Raw genomic sequence first — 8,273 nt, forward strand, 5'->3', positions numbered from 1 at the left:
AATGTTCATTTTTTTTAAGAACATAAAAGGGATTTATGAGTAATTTCTGCAGTATTTGTTTTTAATGTCAAGACTGAAAAACTACTGTACAACTGAATAAGACATGAGAGTGAGACTGCATTGTCATAATTGAAGCTGTTGAGGTCATAATTTGGGGGGCTCAAAACGCTATTGTACTGGACACTTTTGAGACGTTTAATGGGTCTGTCTGTAATGTCCATGATGCGCCATACTATAATATCTCTGCAGGTGTCGCCAAAGATTTATCAAGTGTGCCGTATGATGGAGTGTGTACACTAGTATACTGGGGTATAGTGCTTCACGTTTTGGTGCCTAGACTGGAAACCACTGTAGTGCAGTTGGACTTGACGTCTAGCAACACAACACTTTTCGCAGACACGCCACAAGAGCTTATTAGCAACTGCAATACAGGTATGGTGATGCCAACATTTCTTCCCCGTTCGTGCATTGCTGTATTGGTGAATGCTCTGACCACTGACAGGTTGGGGGGGGGGGGCGGGGGGTGCTGGATGTGGAAGCTAACCGCTAGCACAGCGGTCTGTTGTCTCATCTCACTTTTTGGGCCAGACGGACAAAGTTGCTGTTTTCAGTTGGAAGCTGCGCCAGACAGCATCGCTAAGCTAGCGGGGCTAGTATAGTAGCAAGCGTGCTAGCAGAGGCTCCCATCCATCCACCGGCGCTCACGTAGCTCGCTGGTTGTCTGTCTCTGTTAACCCAAGTCCTCTTCTACCGCATATGACGTTTACCTTAACCAAGCGCTGTGTCGTTGGATCTTTAGAGATGTAACGTTAACCCTCCCCAGCTGTTGGCAGCAACCAATAAGTAGGCAGCTGCAGCTATGTATGTTGTCTGCTAACTGGGTCTGACTACCCTGTGATTGATGAGCAGCATGCTAGCTATATACTGTAGGAAGGAAGCACATTTTATAAATGTGATGATAAGTCTTACTCAACTAGACGTGCCACTCGTGTTTTACGTTTAGGAGAGCTGGGCAGACATTCCGTGTCATAGGATGCTCATAGGCTGGCATCCTACCATCATCAGCATCATCAGTCATTATCAAGTCATTTGGTACCCTGTGCCTGGTGCACTTTGCTGCTCCACTATTCACCTTGCAAATTGTAATTTCAGAGTGAGCTGGTATTATTTTATACATTTATGGTGAAGCTCTTGTGATTCTGTTATAGACACCATTTCTGGCTACGTCTGTGTATGTAGATTAATTTAATAAAATATAGGCCACCTTAAATTGCTGGCCTTAACTTTCATTTTAGTGTGACTGCACCAAACAGACTTATCTGTTTTTGAGTGGTGCAACCACTCCTACATCCAGCAACGTCCGTGTACCTGTGTGTGTGTGTACCTGTATGTATGCATGTATGTATAAGTGAGCACGAGTATGTTACATATTTATACCAGTAGGGGGCACCAGAGATACAGAGAAGAAATTGGACGTCCGTGTACCTGTGTGTGTGTACCTGTATGTATGTATAAGTGAGCACGAGTATGTTACATATTTATACCAGTAGGGGGCACCAGAGATACAGAGAAGAAATTGGAACGATACAGAGAAGAAATTGGAACGATACAGAGAAGAAATTGGACGATACAAATTGGAATGATACAGAGAACCAATAGACGGGAGTTGCACCACTCGGTTCACACTGGTGTGATTTTTTTTAAAGACCTGGTGGATTGAACTCAATAGACTGTGTATGGTGTTGTCTGTTTCTTGTTCCTTCGGGGTGGTGGAAAGCCTGGTGAGGCGAGGTTAGTTTCTTGTGCTAGACTGGCTGGCTGGCTGGCAGGCTAGCCGGCTGGTGGCTGTTACATCACCCTGCTCCCTGATTTTCTGTACCCTGCCTCTGTTTGTACTGCAGAGATTCAATGAGAGACCTTGGGGAGAAAGAGACTCTCTCTAGCACTGAAGCACCAGCATTGTTTTCAGCTCACTGTCTCAGCCATCCGTCTGTCCAACACCCCGTCTCCCTGTCTGTCCCTGTGCACCCCTCTCCTTCTGTTTCACTCATGCCATCTCTCATTGTGTCCGAGTCTAGTTGCCTCCCTAGAGTTGGAGCTCTTGCTCACTCTCACATTCACACTACCTCTCTCACACACAATCCTGACAGAAATCAAGTTAGTGAGTAGAGAGTAGAGTTTGGAATGTTGTCAGATAACTTGGCTGTTGCACTGTTTACTGTAGGTACTGTCCTGTTCTTGACAGGATGCTTTTATATGCATCTCCCCCTTCTTCCCTCGGAGTCTGTGGTGTTGGCAACGAAAGTTGTTTTCCTGAAGGTGGTTTGGACAGGTTGAATAATGCAAACAAGAATAGGTATAGCTCATGTGCACAAGTATGTAGAGAGACAGTTAAAAGTTTTGACTGTTTTCATCAAGTTATCTTGCCCTTAGTAGGGTCCACATGAAGACCGCTATCCTGTCCACACATTATTATCACGTTTGAATATTTGTTATATTGTAAACGCAAGCAAGAGCTTAAAAGTTAAATCAAATTAAGTACTATATTTAAATAGATGCAGAGTGTCTTTTCTGAGCTCCTACCTAGAGCAACGACCATGGGGTCACCAAAATCAATAGGGTAAGACCTGCAATCTACCTAATAAATTATAAGATATCTTGTGTGCAAAGTTCACATATTGGCCTGATGGTGATGCTAGAAGAAAGGTCATGGTGTCACTAAAATCAATAAGGTTCTTCATCCAGGGAGCATGAATGTGTTCAAGTTTCATGGTGATCCAGACAGTAATCTTTAAGATATCTTGTTTGGGATGGACAGATAGACTGATTGATACCATATTACCTTCCCTCAAGTTCCCTGGGGACCATTTGCTAGCAGGACAAAGGGACAAACAAACTACACACCAGAAAAATGTCACTCATACTTGCACTGCCCACAGCTGGTAAGAATTGCCAAGAAAACATGGGAAATGTGGAAAGACCTGACACCATTTATTAAAAGATGTGACGTGCACCTTTTTATTACAGAGCCTAAAAGTCAAACAGAAATGTAATTTATATTTACTAGCCCTTACCTATTGTGAGATATTTGGGGGCCATAGGAGGTACTGCGCCCTGGTGCGTTTGTAATTGACTAATAAATTCATTAATAATCATTAAAGATATATTCAGTGATTTCACTCAAAAAACCTTAGGTTTCGTTTTTGGCTGTGGGACCCAGCCTTTCGTCCAATCAGGATAGAGAGTCAGAAACGAAACCTAAGGTTTTTTGACCCCCAGGGGTTAACTGGGGGCAGGGAGGAACTCCTTATATGGCCAGCACACTCTATAGTAGGGAGGATTATCATTATCAACAAAACAAAAAAATAAGTGATATTTGAATTAAGTGAAATCACTGAATATACCTTTAATGTGTGAAATCGAAAAAAGGGCTCCGTTACGCCTTCCGTAATCATATGGTCAATGCCTGTGTGAAAAGTGGGAGTGATTGGTGCAGGCAGTAAGGAGTTACGGCAGTGTTTCTGACACACAGACACACACACACAGACACACACTCAGACATTGTTAGAATTATAGTATGATGTTCCAATTTCCAAAGCCAAAAACATGGCCAATTTAATCACAATTATTTGTGACAATAGAGGGTATGCGCATGCTTAAAGTGAATGGCACATCGAGTGGCAAAGCAACATGCAAAGTGAGTTTAACGTTGTTTAATGCAATCAGATAGGACTTTTCTGTTTGGATGCATGGGTTGTCAAGGCCAGAAAGTAGTTTTTTGCCACTCAGTAGGCATTCCTGCATAACTTCCGGGTTTGATGATGATGTCACGCGCATACCCTCTATTAATCATCAACTTAAATCTGTAATCGTGACAGCCCTACGATTCAAAAGCGCAGTGTATTGTAGTGTTTATAAATGGGTCATGACTTAGGGCCGATTCATACTCCTATTTTAGAGCCGAATAAAAGTCGGTTCGGCGCTGTAGAGCCTACAATTTGACGTCATTTGAGGTTCGGGGGGGCGGGTACCCTCCTAAAGTCGGCTCTTCGGTGCTACTGAAAATTTCTGACGAGCCGAAATCATTTCGGCACTACAGCGCCGAAACAGCGGTAAAATTGGAGTATGAATCGGCCCTTATACATTCCACTTTTGCCATATTAATAGCCTTTATGACTCTGAGTGTGCTGTGCACCTGCCCACGTAACTACGTCTACATCCTAGACAAATGTTTCTAAATTTCTATGATATTAATAGAACTTGTTTGGAATCCATTCTAGTATGATACTCAGCTGATACTGTTCAGCTTTTAATGACTGTGTGTCTATAGAGCAGATGGCTAGATGAACTCAGGGCTGTTGTCTTTATTGAAACAGGACCCCCCCCACGAAGGGCATGCTCTCATTTTCCCAGAGTGCTTTATGATCAGGATAAACTGCAACAGAAGCGTATTAATCTGAACACCAAAAACATAGCACAAACACATGAAAGAATAATGAAAAAATAAGACTTCAGGATAAAAGTGTGCAGCTAGAAAATGCTTTTTTATTAGCAGCAGCAGCAATGTTGTCTGGTCTGCCATATCTTCGGTCCATGATCGGCATCACGTCACTTGCACCCTTCCCCCTCACCGTACCCAGGTAGAGGAACAGATCACTGTAGACTCTACAGTGATCTACAGTGTAGAGTGTAGACCTTCACACAGTAGACAACCAGTATACTGAGAATATGTTTTGTAGGTCCATCTATCTTCCTTTCCTTTTCGTGCGTGCGGGTAGGCGAGACTAACTGACCGTCAATCTGCACACACGTTTGCGTGTGTCTCACTCTGCCAATTAACGCCTTCTCACCTCCCAGGGCGGGAGGCTGAGTGTGTGTTAGACAGACGAGAGAGACATGACAGGGCCTGTCTGCCGCTGATGGCTCAGCCTGAACCTGAACTCGGATACACACACATACTGTACACACACACACACAGCAGCCTGAGCACTGAGCCTCAATGTGAACTCGCACACAAACACACATCGATGCAACCCGAACTCCAGCCAGTTGTTGTTAATACGGCCTTGTCTGTCTGGGCGCCCATGTGACATGCCAACATGTGACAGTATTGTGTTGGTAGAGCGAAGGCGCGAGACGGGCAAAGACGAGTGCCAACCTGCACCACAGTGTGTGTGTGTGTGTGTGTGTGTGTGTGTGTGTGTCTTTGCGTCTTTGCCTGTTTCTTCTGCCTGTGTGGCTACTGGCTGAATTCTGTATAGCCAGTAGCCACACATAGTGTTCATGTGTTTGTTACTTTCTTTATATACTGTACTGTGGTGCCAGTAGCCAGTCTCCATCTTGTAAGAATTGTGGTGTGGTATGGATGAGGACTATAGGCTCAAATGATACAGCACTGACAGTTGTGGTTTTGGCATGCACACTTGGGTTTACAAATAAAGGTTGACCTGTTTAGATTACTATGCTCAGTGCGCTCTGCGCTGTAGGAATTTGATAGGACATTTTGGAAGACTGACAGCTGCGTCGTTTGACATATTATTCATCAATTGTAATAATTCATTTATTTGTTCAGTACATCACTTCCCAAAACGGTTCACAAAGTGTTTCACATAGCACACTAAAAATGGTGCCACAACCACAACAGTGTCACAATCAGCAGTAGAAGTACATGAAGTAAAACAAAAGCAACAAATGCCAAAGAAACTACCAGTACTATGGAGCGTGTCTTGAGTGTCCAGGGTTTGATGAGGTCAGATCAACATGGAATGTCAGAACAGGTCATCTCCATATACAGTATGGAGATCTAAGGGTGGCAGTGTCTTGAGTGCACAGGTTTTGATGAGGGCACAGGTAGGGCCGGGCCTTATTTTTCGGGCCTGTTGAGACTTGAGAACTATAGTTTTCGCCGGCTGCCGGGCGCGGCTGCATTAATAACTTTGGGGCAGGCCCTTCTAGAGTTTGAATGGACAGGTATCAGTCCAAAGGGAGACATCTCAGAGAAAGGATTGATGGGGAAGGATCAACATATGGATTGGAATGAGTGATTGAACATTGAAGACAAAAGTAAGGATGCAAATTGTGATTGGCTGGAATGAGATGATGTATGATGATTTATGATAAGTTCCCCTCACTTCACAGTTCACACAGGTGTGATTTCTATTTTATGTCTAAGCAGCAATGGACAAAATGGCAGTGAGTGTGGGAAGACTGCAAAAACTTTACAGATTTTAGTTGACAGATATGGTGAAACTTTATTTATTCTCTACACATTTTTACAGTATTGGATAACGTAAAAAATATGTGTCATGTTTAGCCTACAGTACTACAAAATGATAAAAAAAACTAAAAAAAACTCGAGTAGCGATACTAATATCAATGCATGGATATTAGTCTCGTCCCTCTCAGTATTCATTCAATTTGTTTGTCCCGCCCATTATTGTTATTTGCATTTATAGCCTGGTTCCAGACGAATCTGGTTGGCTCGTCACCACTTAAGGCTGTGAAGTCCTCCCACAATTGAAAGAGGCCAGACTTCATCTCCGTGGGGCAATATGCATTGCAAAGGAAGGCAGATGAAGGCTGGCTATATGCGAGGCTACTAAAGAGCTGCATGTGGCTCCAGAGTTGCTGACCGCTGCTCTAGCTTCACCGTTAGGCCAAAATGTCAGCTTTGCACACAAGATGTCAAGGCGGATTGCGAGTGTTATCCTATTGATTTTGGTGACCTCATAGACTTTACTGGTCATTCCACCCTTAGGACAAAAGACACTTTGAATGTGTTCAACTATGGTACATTTTATTTATTTACTTACGTTTGGTAGATTTATTCTTGTTAAGCTGCATTAGTGTAGCCTATGTACCTCTTGCTTGCTCACATAGGGTAATAATTTGTTTTCCCCATTATACACTGATCACATTCCTAACATCAGAATCAGATTTCAGAAAAGAAAATATCGCTCTCCAATCTCCATCCATTTAGCCAGGCTCAGCCTGGCTCTTAACAGAGTGAATTGCAACACAAATGGTAGAAAACACTTCGAAAGTTATATTGTCTTCATTAAAAACTGTATATTAAAGCACTGTAAGCGACAACAATGTAGGCCTAAGTGGCAGAGACAGCTTTTTGATCGTGTTTTGATCGCGCTTTAAGGTTCACAGAACACATTTAAACAGTTTTATCAAACAGTTATTTCACTTATTGCTAGAGTGCTTTTAATACAGTTCGTCCTTGTTTGCCTAGACTCGTTTAACAACAAAGCCTAAGCAGCAACTCAATAATTCAGTGCAATCCTGTGTGGATGAAAATGCAAGGGAGAGAGTCATAATTTATATTCATATAGTTACCAGACAACCTCGTAACGCTGCTTTTCGTTGTCTTTTTTATTGTTCTACTGGAATCAGTATAAAAAAGTAATCTCACCAAAAATGTAAACAATAACATATTCACTATATTACATATCATCATCGGCGGTCACTCATATCCGAGTATGACTGTCCTCCTCCTTGGACCTTGTGGGTCGTCAGATGGTGATGGAGGCCGACTCTGGACCCGATTACTCTGGTGCAGTGTGGACAGGGGAATGTAGTGGTGGGTTTGGGTTGGACCGGTTTATTGGATGCTCTCTCCTTTCTGAGTGAGTCTGCGCTTGTCCTGTGCAGCATGGCAGAGGTCACCATCGTACTTTGCAGCACCCTCGCGGACAAGGTTTCTCCAGGTCGTCCTGTCTGTTGCCATGTCCTCCCAGCTTTCAGGTCAATGTGGCACTTCTTAAGGTTTGTTTTAATGTTATCCTTAAATCTCTTCTTTTTACCTCCTGGGGCTCGTTTCCCTTTAACAAGCTGGGAATACAGGACTTGTTTTGGGAGGCGAGAGTCAGGCATGCGAATAACATGGCCGGTGATTGGAAGAGCCTCCTCCAGGACTCTGGTGTTAGTGCGCCGATCCTCCGAGCTGATCCTGGTGTATTTCATCATCAATGACAGCTTGTGAGGATAGGTGGAATTAGATGTTTCTCCACTGCCGAGTTTGATGTTGTCGATGGAGATGTTGGGGGGTAGGACCATAGAGTATATATATCTATAGAGAAGACACCCGAGTTCTCCTCCCATCCACTTGCATTGAGTTGCTCAAAAGCGCATGAGGCGGATTCACTCCTCCTTCCTGGTAGGAACAGAGTGCATTCTGGGACGGATTGCAATGGTGAGTGGCCCCAAACACATGAACGCGCTCCCGTTGAACGCGCACGAGCGTTGTCCGTCGTGAACGTGTACAA

Source organism: Protomyctophum parallelum, assembly GCF_964188405.1.
Source record: "Protomyctophum parallelum genome assembly, chromosome: 3".
NCBI classification, from domain to species: Eukaryota; Metazoa; Chordata; class Actinopteri; order Myctophiformes; family Myctophidae; genus Protomyctophum; species Protomyctophum parallelum.